Source organism: Chiloscyllium plagiosum, unplaced genomic scaffold (genome assembly GCF_037043375.1).
Source record: "Chiloscyllium plagiosum isolate Xiang-an unplaced genomic scaffold, Cpla_swu_hap1 HiC_scaffold_13, whole genome shotgun sequence".
In the NCBI taxonomy this organism is placed as follows: domain Eukaryota; kingdom Metazoa; phylum Chordata; class Chondrichthyes; order Orectolobiformes; family Hemiscylliidae; genus Chiloscyllium; species Chiloscyllium plagiosum.
In genome coordinates this window covers 58,605,716-58,619,449 of record NW_028270151.1, presented here as the reverse complement: position 1 = coordinate 58,619,449, position 13,734 = coordinate 58,605,716, and the positions used below count along the sequence as shown (strand labels likewise).

Sequence of the window (13,734 nt, the reverse complement as noted above, 5' to 3'; positions counted from 1 at the left end):
CACAGAAGACTCCTGCACTACTTGCCTACCTCTCTTACCTTTCCTGGAGTTAACACATCTATATGACTGTATCTGAGACTTTCCCACCTTCCTATAACTGCCATCCATCACATACTGATGCTGTTGCACATTCCTCATTGCTTGGGTCTCTGTAACCGATACATTTGATCTGATAAAATTTGCAACCAACAGCATTTGTTGCAGATATAATCCGCAGTGACCCTTAAACTCTTTAAACTCCCACATCTGACAAGAAGCACACATCACTCTACTAAAGGCCATTTTTGCTCCTTCACGATCTACAGACCCAAAAAATAACAGTTGTATTCTTCTATAAAACCCTGCCCCAGATAAAATAAGCCAGAACTGTAAATTTAAAGTTTAGTCAAGAGACATCTCAAAAAACATATAAATCAAGAAAGAACCCACTCTTCTCACTACTGCAGACTTTCTGTAGGCCACACTTAAAAACAATTCACTTATCTGTTTCTGTGCTGTAAACTCCACCCAAACAATTCCTCCAAGTTCAGTTGTGAATTTCACGGTTTGTTAGTTTTCCCACACACACTCCAATGTCCAGCGATACATGAATTCAAACAGCAAAGGCAGTAATCACCAGTGTCCCAGGTTCGATTCCAGCCTCGGGTGACTGTATGGAGTTTGCACAGTCTCCCAGTGTCTGCGTGGGTTTTCTCCCACAGTCCAAAGATGTGCAGGTTATGCTAAATTGCCCATAGTCTTAGGTGCATTAATCAGAGGGAAATGGGTCTGGGTGGGTTACTCTTCAGAGGGTCGATGTGGACTTGTTGGGCTGAAGGGCCTGATTCCACACTGGAGGGAACCTAATCTAATGTAAATCTAACTGTGCAGGTACACTGTGGTGTTTGCGTTCTCTCTCGCTCTCTCCTGCACAGACCTTACCATGTGTTTCCTTTGTCTCTTCTTCTCCCTTTTAAAACTGCTGTTGTGTCAGTTTTATCCCCAAAGTTCCAAAACAATGTAACAGCATATAAAACAGTAATTGCTGCTCTTAGAATTCGAGGAAATCACCTCCAGCACCTAAAATACCAAAAGAAAGGCACCTGTTACAGCCAGAACTTTTTCCCGTCCTCCATCTTTGGTAACCCAGAATCCTTGTCAAATTCCTAAAGTTGGGAACATGTGTGGCAGTGATGCGAATGGATGTCCTTTACCCCCAAATCCACAGGATTTTAAACAAATCACTTTCGGAATGTGGGAATCACAGGTTCAGCCAGTATTTATTGCCGATCCCTAGTTGCTCTTGAAGCAGTGTAGTCCATTTGGTGTAGGCGGACCCACAATGTCATTAGGAAACAAGTTCCAGGGTTTTTATCCAGTGACATTGAAGGAATGGTGATTATATTTCTAAGTCAGGATGGTATATGGCTTGGGAGGCAGGTGGTGACGTTGCCATGTATTTGCTGCCCTCGTCCTTCTTGACTATAATGGTCATGGGTTTTGAAGGTGCTGTCTAAAGGAACCTTGGTGAATTTTTATGCAGTGCATCTTGGAGATGGTACACTGTTGCTAAAGAACACGGTTGGTGGATGTGTGTGTATACATGATGCCAATCCTACAGGCTGCTTTGTCCTAGGTGATGTTGAGCTTCATTGTGTTGGAGGTGCACTCCTTCAAGCAAGTAGGGAGTATTCTATCACAGTCCCGACCTGTGCCTTGTAGATGGTGGGCAAGCTTTGGCGAGTCAGGAAGTGAGTTACCCGCTGCAGGATTCCTATTCTCTGACCTGGTTTTGTAACCACAGTTTTTAAAGAGACTAGTACAATTCAATTTCTGGTCAAATGGTAACCCCCACGATGTTGATAATGGAGGATTCAGTCATAGTAATGGCACTGAATGTCAAGAGGCGATGGTTAGATTCTCTCTTATTGGAGATTGCTATTGAGTGGGCTTACTGCATGTGAACGTGGACTGCTTTGATGTCTGAGTGGCTGTGATTGGTGCTGAACATCCCCAGTTCTGACCTTAATGAGGGAAGGAAGGTCATTGAAGCAACTGAAGGAGGTTGGGCTAAGGACAGTGCATGGAGGTGTTTTCAGTACTTTTTACTGATAATGTGTTGCTGGAAAAGCGCAGGTCAGGCAGCATCCAAGGAGCAGGAGAATCGATGTTTCGGGCATAATTCCTGAAGGGCTTATGCCCGAAACGTCGATTCTCCTACTCCTTGGGTGCTGCCTGACTTGGTGCTTTTCCAGCAACACATTTTTCAGCTCTGATTTCCAGTCCTCACTTTCTCCTCAGTAAAAAGTACACCAGCTCTGAAGAAGTGAACTCAAAAGATCATCAGGGCCACAGGCCTTGTTGTGCCACTTCTTGCAGCTCTCCCATTGAAGATTGTAGAATCCATGGATGAACATCAGGGTACTGGGAGATTGCCTGGAGATCAGCTATCATTGTTAATCCAGGGTATTTGAAAAATGCTTTTTGCAGAATTGATGGATGGCATTGCCATCCATCAGAAAACCACATTGTGAGCCAGGGAGTTTTGTCCATTTTGGTTATGGTCTCTAGAGGCTTTAGGGCATCTTTACATGAAATGGTGGTCAGCATATTGTTGGAATGTTTCTTCCCAACACATGCAGTTTATCTTCCAGATTTATACTTGAACATCAGTCTCAACTGGTTGAAGTGCTGCCTCCCTGACTTGTGACCCTAGCAGGCAATGTTAGCTGCTCAGTTTTGTTCTCAGAAATTGTATATTTCAGCACTTTCATTAAACCAGGCCTGTTACAGATGATGCTCAATTCCAATGGTCTGAACACAGCCTAATACAACCAAGTTGGTTTAATTCCATTATTCTAAACTGGGATTGGGTTTGTGAAGATTTTTTCAGATTGGTTGAGAGCTGCACTAGAAATTCCCCTCTTCAGTCAGGTTCCTCTACAGCTGAGATATATCTCTTCTTTCACTTGGACCTTTGTGCCTGGTGACATCTGACTCCTCATTGCCTGATGGCTTAATGATAAACAGTCGTCTTCAGAACCCCACAAGAATAGAGTAATACAGACATCACTTTGAACTATAACCTGAACAATGACACTAGCTGTAAATCGAGAATATCTCCTTATGCTTTTATATTTGTCCTGTCAGTGGACAAAAGTGCCAGTTAAAGTGAGGCTATACTTTAATTAGTAAAAGCATTCCATTTGCATTGGATTTTCCCACCATTTTATCTAGTGTCATGGCCAACTTTGGCACAAGTCCGAGAAGAATGAGATTTTCTTCTTTTGGGATGGCTATGAAGATTCCACGAGGGTCAGAACAGAACATTTGTTGACCATCTTTATTGCAGTCCAGGGCCAAGGCATAAGCACTGATGATAATCACATATTAGCCATGACTGAGCCTCATGGTCTTTCATTTAAACAATTGGAGTTCTGGCTGTGCATCCAAAATCCTCTTGGAGTGGCAAAGTCAACTCTGTCAATATGACTATCACGGTCAGTCTTTGGATTCCAGAAAGTGTATTCCCACTGTTCCTTCAGCTGGGTCTATCAGAAAGGAGGGTCTCTCTGAAGGTGACAAAGTCAATTTGGAGCCTTCATAGTCCAAGTAATGTGATTGCGGGTCTTCTTCTCAGATGGTCACTCTTAGATTAAACATTAATTACAAACATTGCTCCATATCGAACAAGCCCCATTATTGCTGAATTCAGAACTTTTCCAAAGAGTTTTCCACAGAATATATAGACATCTAACACAAGAGAGAGGATGGAAACATATCATGAAGGGGATGCTTCCACAAATGTGAGGCATCCAGAATAACTCTGGAGTGTTGCAACAATAGGCTTGGTCATTTGCCAGTGCACATTTTGTCCCTAATTTTAAAGACTATATTTTGATTTCTAGGGCTACAGTTTGGTTTTTAGGGGTGATTTTCTTTTTATCCTCACTAACTCCTTTAGGTGATACAGTTACAGAGAAACATTAGCTTATACATTTGTGTTTGCATGTAGGGTATTTGGAAGTGAACAGAAACAGATTGAGAATCCCTCAATATCTTCAACCATCACATTAGGAAAACATTAATGTTTTAGGTAGCACAGTATTTAAACTGACATGAAATCAACAAGCACAAATTAGCAAAAGATTATTTTAAAAAAACTAATACACTTCTACACATGAAAAACAATCATACTAAATTCACTTTCCACAGGTGAGATTTTGGCTATTGTGTTGTCATCATACTTCTCCCCCACAGTTCTAGCCTCACCTCCCCCACCCCCACCCCCCCATACCTTCACTCTCTCTTCTGTCCCCCATTCAACCTCTATCTCTGGTAGCCGTCTTTCTCTTCCTTTTGGCTCCAGTGAGTAAATAGCCACTTTTCCAAGAAGCGGCTTTGCACTCTCCCTCCTCTTCCAGGAAAATCACTGGCTCCAGTCCCAGCTTCACCGGAGGTCCTGCAAACCACTGCTGGCTCCTGGTTCCTTGCTCTGCATCTGGATCTCCTGCTCCCTCATTGCTGGTATAAACCACACTGCTTACTGCACTTCCAGTCAGAAGTTGTTTCTCTCCTGTGTTTACTGCAGATAGGTTCACTAGACGTTTATTACTAGTGTTCAGAGCAGAGAATCAGTTGATTGGAAGAGCAGCTCCTCATCGTTTCCTTCCATCCAATAATGTTCACAGGTCCCTCTGAATGAATTTTGGGATTGATTTATTCACCGCCTGTGTATTTGAGTGTTGTGCTATGTGCCCCACTATCTGGTCTAACTAAGAAAACACATTGCATATTGAAAATGGTATTCTCCTGAAGGAGTTGCAAATGACAAGCCATCTTCAACACGATACTTTTCATTCCCCTGCTTATTCCCTTGAACATACCACACTCCTTCCAGGATCTAAACCCTTCACATCTCAACAAGCTGGAATATCAGTCTTCCTTTCAAACCCACGTCATGGACTATAGAAGATGGAATGTCTGCTCACTTCGCAATATTATTCTATGAGCAGAAGGAACACTTGCCCATATCTGTCCTGAGACTAGAATGCAATTGAAATTGAACATTATGTTGGTTGTCTTCCCCACCTTTGCCAGATCCTGCCATTTGAGCTCCCAGTTCAACAATTCAAGATGCAACTAATTAACATACCTCAAGTTCCTCAAACATGAGAGAAGGTTTATCCTTCGGTTTGAGAAGTATTTCCAAGTAGTGGGATCATGAGTATTTTTAACAGTAAAACTAAGAAGGTAGCTCAGCTGATTATTTGAACAATTCAAATTTTAAAAAAGGTAGCTGCTTACCTATTGAGGAAATACTGTAGTGAGCACAAGTCTGAAGCAGTGCAAAGCAGTTTACTAAAGGTGAGGTCACACTGCCAATAATTGTTGCAGCATGTTTATGACTGTGACCAAACAACGCAGCAGACATAACATGAAAAATTGAAATAAGCACACCCTCAACACACCCACGGTCCACACAGATACCAAATAAATCCCTCATGCATGTTTCTATCAGAATGTGGTGTTTGGGGTGTATGACTAGTTGCTTGCAACCACAGGAATTACAATTAAATGATTGTTTATCAAAGAGATGGTGTTCAAATAAGTGCAGACTTTGCTAACACAAAATCTATGTCATGTCTTTATACAAGTAAAGCAGCAATAATAAAGGCTTCACTTCAGCAGGTGTGTGCAGAACGAGGTTGGTAAACAGTTTTGTGCTAACACTTTACTGGTTCATCAGCAAAATCAGAAGTATGCTTAGTGAAACAGTGCTACTTCAGAAAAGGTTCTCAAGTGTTTGAATTCATATGTCTGATAAAAGGAATATTTGCATAATGGAAGTGCCAGACAATGATCATCTCCAAAAAGAGAATATATGCCCATCTTCCCTTGCTGTTCATTGGCATTGCTATTGTTAAATTCCCCATCAACAATATTCTGGGGTGACAATTGACTGGAGACTTAACTGAACTAGCCACATAAATACTAGAAAACCAATTCAGAGGCTGGGAATCCTGCATCAAGCACGTTCCCAAAACTTGCCCTCTCTCTTCTGGGCAGAGGTGTAAGAGGTGTGATGGAATATTCTCAGTTCCTTGGATGAGTGAAGACTTGATGGGCTAAACAACATCTATCTGCACCATAGGGACTCTATGATCTACAAATGCAGGTCCAATACATTCAGCAGTCAAAGTCCAAGTAGCCTGGTTTGTCAGTACTCCATTTAGCACCTTATATATTTGTTCCTTTATCACTGGCATACGACAGCAACAGTGTGGACTACCGACAAGATGCAATGCAGCAACTCACTAAAGCACCTTTGAAAGGACTTCCCAAATATGTGACTACTATCATTTATAATTAGAAAGGGGAGCAGATGCTTGGAGATCACCATCTACTAGTTCCCCTGCCAAGTCATACCCCATTCTGACTTGGAACTTCCATGTTGCAGTTTTTCCACTGTTGCTGAATCAACAATCTGGAATTCCTTTCATATAGCACTGCAGGTGCATTTAAATCACAGGGAGGACAAGGTCTCAAGAAGGTGGCTACCACTATATTTGCAATAATGGTTTCACACCAAATGCTATCTTTTACCAATAATGCTCACATCGCAGAAGTTAATAATTGGAAGAAAAATGAACACCACTTCCATTCGGAGTTGAGTTTTGTTCTTTAAACCTTCACACATCAAATTCAGATATCAGTTTGCAAATGTGCACAGTCTGGAATATCTAAACTAAAACCGCCACTAAATAAAGATAATTTCTTACCACGCTAGGTCAAGGACTACCTGAGATAGGGATCCTTTTCCACAATTCAATAGATCTCTAGGATAATATTCCAATGTTTAAAATTACAGTGAGGACAGTTTCAGCCAAAAATCTCAGAATTTCTGGATGTCATAGGTGCCTTCTTTATAGAAGGACAATCATGAATTATTGGTGTACCTGAATGAGGTCTACAGTTTTTAATTTGCTTGAAGCCAGTCATAAAACACTGCAACAGTCTGTAAGCTGTTTTCTCCCACGGCTATAATAAAGTGATTAAAAGAATAGCATTAGAATTTATACAACAGCACACAGCATTCCACAATGAAGAACTTCAGTATTGACTGATCATTTAATAGCTATCCTTTGTAAAATCAGAAATCCCTGGAGTAATTCATCACAATTTTTGTTGCAGATTATGTTCTGATTATAAAGGGCAATGCTGAATTTATGGAGAACACAATTTATCAACACTGAATTTTCTAATTTATAAATGCAGACCTTGATATATTATTTGACTCTAAAATCTGCAGAAAAGTGATTGATTTGAAATAAAATACTAGTAGTACTTCAAATAATGAGTAAGAAATGCAACAGCATTAAAAACATGACATGAAAATACAATGGATCCTGGAAACTTCAACACTTTCATAAGCTGGTCAATATACAGTGATGGTCAACTCAACTTTCTCAGCAGAGTGCTCCATTGTCAGTAATGGAATTAAAAACCACATCTACATTAAATAATATTATTAGGTACTGTCAGATAAAGGTGCCAAGATCTTTTATATTTGCCTATTAGAATGCTCCCAACTCTTCAGTAGGCTTCGCCGAGATTCATGAACTTACCCATCATGGTTTCCACTGGCATTTAAATCCTCTACCTCAATCAAAATATTGTAGACACAATTTAATTCCCCTAAGGCAGTTATAATGGTGACCTCTGACTGCATGAATTCACAGGGTTTTACCAAACAGCAATACAAGATTATTTTCCCCATCAAGTTTTGCTGGTACCTGCCTCCCAAGAGGATTCTTTATTACAAAATACTTACCAAATCCTCATATGTGTACCTTATTTTAAAATATGTTTTAGGTTGGTGCATTTTTACATTCTACAGTGTTAGAAAATGTATGACAAGAATACGGCTGGAATTGCTCTACTGTGTTAATGTGGCATGATTAGAGCACAGATCCTTCATAGCAAAGGTATATACGATCAAGGAATGATGGTAATCTGAAGTCACAGATTTTAAGTTTCATGCAAACAAATACACATGGAAGAAAAGACAGTCCAAAATAACTTGTAGCAAATCACGAAGCCTCTTACTAAGAGCACTATCTAAACCTTCAACGTCTGTCAGTAGAAAAACTAGAGGAGCATGTACATGGGAACACAACCATCTGAAAAACCCCTCTAACTCAATCATCCTATCTTGAAATTATATTGCTATTCCTTCACTATCACTGGATTGAAATCTTTGAATTCTGTACCAAACCCCGCTTAGGTTGTATCTACAGCACATGGACCGCAGTGGTTAAAGAAGGTAGCTTATCACCACCTCTTGTTTCAAGCCATAAATGGAATATCGGTTGTCTTGCAAATTTCCATCTCTATACGAAAAAATAGATTAAATAGTTAAAACAAGTTAATGGAATTGAATTGGAATAGGAATTAAATGAATACAAAAATAAACAAGTGTAGGTCATTTAACTCCTATTCCAATTCAACAATTCTTGCTGTTCTTACTTATTCCAAATTTTTACTATTTGTGGTTCCAGCCTTAAATTCTAGAATTGCTTCCCTAAACTAATTCCCTCTCTCCTACTTTAAGACACCCTTTGAAATTCAACTCTGAATTTTGATCATATCAACTTTTGTCAGGTTTTGTTTGATAATGCTCCTGTGAAACACAGAGATGCTTCATTACGATAAAGGCACACCATATTAGTACAAGTTGCTGTTGATATTTGCATGTTTACACTGGGGAATATGGTATCGTATTTGCAGATGATCAGAAATAAGGCACATGAATTCCTGATTGAAGAGCTCTCTTACAATGTTACTTTTCTTATGTATATTATTCTTGTGGCTACAGTTACAACATCTAAAATACATTGACAGATACCTGGATAGAAAAGACTTAGAGGGGTAAGGGTCAAATGAAGACAGAGGGACTAGTTCAGTTTAGGAAACCTGGTCAGCATGGATGAGATGGGCCTAACAGCCTGTGTCCGTGCTGTGTCCATTAAGGTTGGTAAAACACATCCCATTTTGCGGTCAGCAATTGAGGTGGCGCTGACTCTTTTAGAAATGGGTTCTGGATTAGTGGTGCTGGAAGAACACAGCAGTTCAGGCAGCATCCAAGGAGCAGCGAAATCGAAATTTCGGGCAAAAGCCCTTCATCAGGAATGTCTTGTACCACTTGGTCTCCTTTGTATGGCTGATAGTTGCCTTCCCCTGCTGAAAATCTACCATCTTCCTGGAACAAAAAAGTCACCAGCAAATGCAAGGCTTCATTAGTAAACCAGCATTTTAGCTCTCAAATGGCTTCGACCATTTTACACAATTGTTGTACTATCCAAATAGATTACCAAAACTTTTCTTTTCAGCCAATCAACAGCTAATTAACTTGAAAGGTCTGTCTCTAGTTTCGTTTGTGTGCAGCTTGTTACACTAATTCCAGTTTTTCCAAAAAAAAAGTATATAATTTACACTTGGGAGTAGTTGTGAAACCTGAACAACTTGCTTTTTAAATTGATGTCATCCAAATCAACCTGCAATCAATTTCTAAACAAAGCCAATCATGATCATTTCAGCTTCTTGTCCTTCTTTCAAGGACTGTCACGATTTCAGACATGATTTAGACCATAAGAAATAGGAACAGAATTAGACTATTTGATCCATCCAGTCTGCTCTGCCATTCAATCATAGCTGTTACATTTCTTGATCCCATTTTTCAATCTTCTCCCTGTAACTTTTGAACCCTTTGTAATCAAGAACCTTTCTATCACTGTCTCAAATACAATGACTTAGCCTCCATAGCCTTCGGTGGCAATGAGTTCCACAGAATCATCACCTCCTGGCTGAAGAAAATCCTCTTCATCTCAGTTCTAAGGGGTCATCCTTCATTAATTTGGCTGTAGCTTCGGCTCCTAGTCTCTCCTGCTAGTCCTCTGAATCCACGCTTATCCAGGCCTTTCAGTGTTCTGTAAATTTCAATCAGATTCCACTCACATCCTTCTAAACTCCATTGAATACAGAGTCCTTAACTGTTCCTCAGCACGAGCCATCCAGTATTCCAAAAGTGGTCTGACCAGAGCTTTATACAGTCTCAGTTGTACATCTCTGCCCATGTATTCTAGGCTTCTTGAAGTGAATGCAAACATTGCATGTGACTTCCTAACTGCCAGCTGAACCTGCATGTAACTTTAAGAGAATCCTGAAGTAAGACTCCAAAGTTCCTTCATGCTTCAGATTTTTGAAGCCTTTTCCCATTTCAAAAATATTCTTTGCCTCTGTTTTTTTCTACCAAAGTGCATAACCCCACACTTTCCCACTTGGTTTCAAGATGGTGGCAGAGTTAGATGCTCCAGCTGGAGCTCCTCTGCTTCACTTTTTTCCTCATTTTTCCCCTAATTTCATGAGTTTTTAAAAAAGAACTTTTAAACTTACTCAGAGGGGAATGAAGGAGGCCAGTGCAGGTCCCAAACAGAGGAGAGGGCCTGAGTTTTGAAGCCGGGTGAGATCTGGAGAGATTAGATTATATTCCCTGCAGTGTGGAAACAGGCCCTTCGGCCCAACAAGTCAATACTGACCCTCCGAAGAGTAACCTGCCCAGACCCATTCCCCTCTGACGGATGCACCTAACACTATGGGCAATTTACCTGACCTACACAGACAGGGAAAATGTGCAAACTCCACACAGACAGTCGCCTGAGGATGGAATCGAACTGGGACCCTGGTGCTGTGAGACAGCAGTGCTAACCACTGAGCCACCCCAGAGTTGGACTGGTGTAGTCTAGAGGCTTGGTGCTGGCACAGACTGGGGTGAAGGGATTGTAAATCAAGTACTTTTTCTTTATTTTTATTCTCCTGCTGGTCTGTTATCTATTATTCTGGCACTTTTGTACCAAATACCTAAGTTTCTGTACAGAGGTATCTTGCACCTAAAATGGAGCCATAAGCAGCAACATTGCCAACTTTTCATGTGCACTTGAGCACATATGACAAAAAGCTAATTCAATTAAATACAATTTGTATCCCATCTGCCACTACTTTGGCCACTCTGTTAGACTGTTCAAGTTCTTGTGCAGCCTCTGTGCTTTTCAACACCACCTGTCCCTCCAGTTATCTTTATGACATCTGCGAACATAGCAACAATGCCCTGAGCTCTGATTGAGCATGTATAACGTGGATAATGGTGGTCCCAATACTGACCCATGCAAAACTCCAATCGTCACTGGCTGCCATCTTGAAAATGATACCTTTATTCTTACCCTCTGCTCACCAGTCAGTCAGTCCTCTGTTGTTGTCCCTAACACCATCTTATTTAGCAGCTTTTTGTGTGGCACCTTGTCAAAGGTCTTCTGGAAATCACATCCATTGGGTCTCCTTTGTCCAGCTTGTTCATGGTCCTGACTTGTCAAACATGATCTTCTTTTGATGAAGATATGCTGCCTCAGCCCTATTTTACCAGTACTCTGCAATTGCATCATTAATGATGGACTCTAAAATGTTACTGCTGAAGAAAAAATGTCACTATCTACCAATCCTCTGGCACTCTCTTTAACTTCAGTGATTCCTTGAAAAATCACCATCAATGCCTCTCTGATCTCTGCAGCTAACTCCTTTAGAACTCGAGGTGTGATCCATCTGGTCTAGGTCATTTATCCACTTTCAGGCCTTACAGCTTCCCCAGCACCTTCTCTTTACTGATGAACATTACACTCACCTGTGCCCATAATTCTCTTGATGTTTTAGTTTGCTGCTGGTGTCTTCAACTGTGAAAACTGATAGAAAGTTCCTACTCAGTTCCTCCACTGTTTCTTTCTTTCCCATTACTACTTTTCCAGCGGTCCAATATCCACTCTTGCTTCTGTCTTGCCTTTTACATATCTGAAAAAAAAACTAATAAACTTCTTCCCTATTACTAACTAGCTTACCGTCATAGTTTATTCTGTCTGAGCCTTTTTTTTTAAGAAGTTAGCCTCTGCTGCTGTTTTAAAAGGCCTCCCAGTTCTCTGACTTCTCACAAATCTTCACCACATTGTATGCTTTCCCTTTTATTAGGTCACTGACCTCCCTTGTCTGCCAAAGTTGCCGCATCCCCCTATCTTAGTATGTTTCTTCTGCCTTGTTGCTTTTGAGATACATTTCACTTGACATGTAGTTTCAAACATAATTTTCACTTTTAGAACTAAAGTGCCATGACCTAAACAAATCACCACTTGCATAATGATATAAACAATTGCCTTCCTAACACTAATTGCACCAGTCCAGTTTGCTAGTCAGCATTCAGACAGATTGAAACTATAATATCTGGATTAGCATTTGTTTGTATGTTTGATTTAAGTTGCAGAAAATCAGAATAGTGACTAAAAAAAAGTAAACCTTAAACAAACACAAAAGGTTTTTGTTAAAGGAACAGGAACTTCAAATTAGATTCTGTACAGAAAACTAGAAAGACAGGTCCTGCCACATATTTGCACTAGATCTTGCATTAACCTGCAACCTGGTTTTAGTTAGCTTTCTGTCAGCATTAAAGAAACAAGAAGAAAATCTCACCTTTCCAAAATGTAGGATATTTAATAAAACTGTTGCTGCTTCTGTGGGAGAAGAGTCACAACTATCTGTAATTCATCTAAAGTGAAATAAATCCTGCAAGTACTCAGCAGTTGAATTTGACACACCTGCCCCCATTTACTACTGTGAGCAATTGAAATGATTGACTAATAAAAACACAAGTTACTGATAAGCCGTAATACAGAAACTCACGCGTCTCCTTGGAGAAGGAGGCACCTCCCTATTTCTCAATGATTGTATTGAATGGGTTTGCTACAAATCAAGATTAGATGTTGTGGGCAGGCATTAATATAGTCACAAGCGAATGTGATAGCAAGGTAGCTGAATAATTCTGATAACTCTACCTATATTCAGTAGGTTTTCCACATTAGTCACAATGTCAGATTGATACATGCATTGAAAAATGTGCAGTGCATCCAATAAAATGCAGCCCAGAGTTCCATAAAATTGTGCGACATTACAGTTGGGCAGAGGGTGAAATATATCTAAAAAGGCAGCATTCATTTTATATATGTGTGGTGCATTTGTTTGTTGTGTACATCTACAATAATATTCAGAAAAACAAATTATGAATACTAAGTCAATAACATGTAAACCAGGAGTGGTAATTGATTGTAATGTGATTGAGAAAGGTAGAATTAACTTGCTTACACCAGTTTATACCAGTTTTGGTGTATCACACTGAGTCATTTATAAAAATGGATGGCACTGAATTCCCCCTTCGATGTCTTAGTTTTTGGAGGAGGTATACGTTTACATTCTTGTGGTTAATAATAAGTTTCACATCTGCAACATCTTAGAAAATATCTTGGTAAGCTGATGGAGACTGGTAAAGTCAGGGATTGAGACAAGTTAATTTGGTTAATTGTAGCTTATCTCTCTGATTTTTATGTTTTTTTATCATGGCACCTCATTATATTCTGAATGATACATTTATTTTGACTTTCATTCCCTTATATGCCAAGTTATCCAAAATATCTTACTCCACAAGTAAAGACAGAGGGGGGAGTTTTCTTAGGATGTTTCAAATGGGTTTGGGCTGCGGCAAGGTAGCAAGAGAGAAAAAACAGATTGAAAGGTATGAGTCAGGATCCCATATCATCCTACCTTCTCCCATTGACCCAGATTTTCTGATGGCTAGACAGTTGTTATTCCAGCATTGATGGAAAT

General features: G+C 40.0%; 1 protein-coding gene across 12 annotated transcripts in view; it reads right to left on the bottom strand.

Moving 5' to 3' along the window:
• The window catches only part of sptssb (serine palmitoyltransferase, small subunit B), a 33,093-nt gene extending 20,399 nt beyond the window's left edge, over positions 1 to 12,694 (bottom strand). For 5 of the 12 annotated variants that reach the window (XR_006313387.2, XM_043702135.2, XM_087993633.1 and 2 more), the window contains exons 1-2: positions 12,547 to 12,694; positions 6,939 to 7,020 (exon numbers count right to left, since the gene is read on the bottom strand). The gene's annotated coding sequence lies outside the window, so the exon portion shown is untranslated. Of the gene's footprint in view, positions 1 to 921; positions 1,060 to 5,286; positions 5,310 to 6,761; positions 6,901 to 6,938; positions 7,021 to 11,713; positions 11,733 to 12,546 lie in introns of those variants that run through there. The other 7 variants (XR_015759196.1, XM_087993632.1, XM_087993631.1 and 4 more) reach the window with 6 other exon arrangements.
• Positions 12,695 to 13,734: the final 1,040 nt, after the last annotated feature.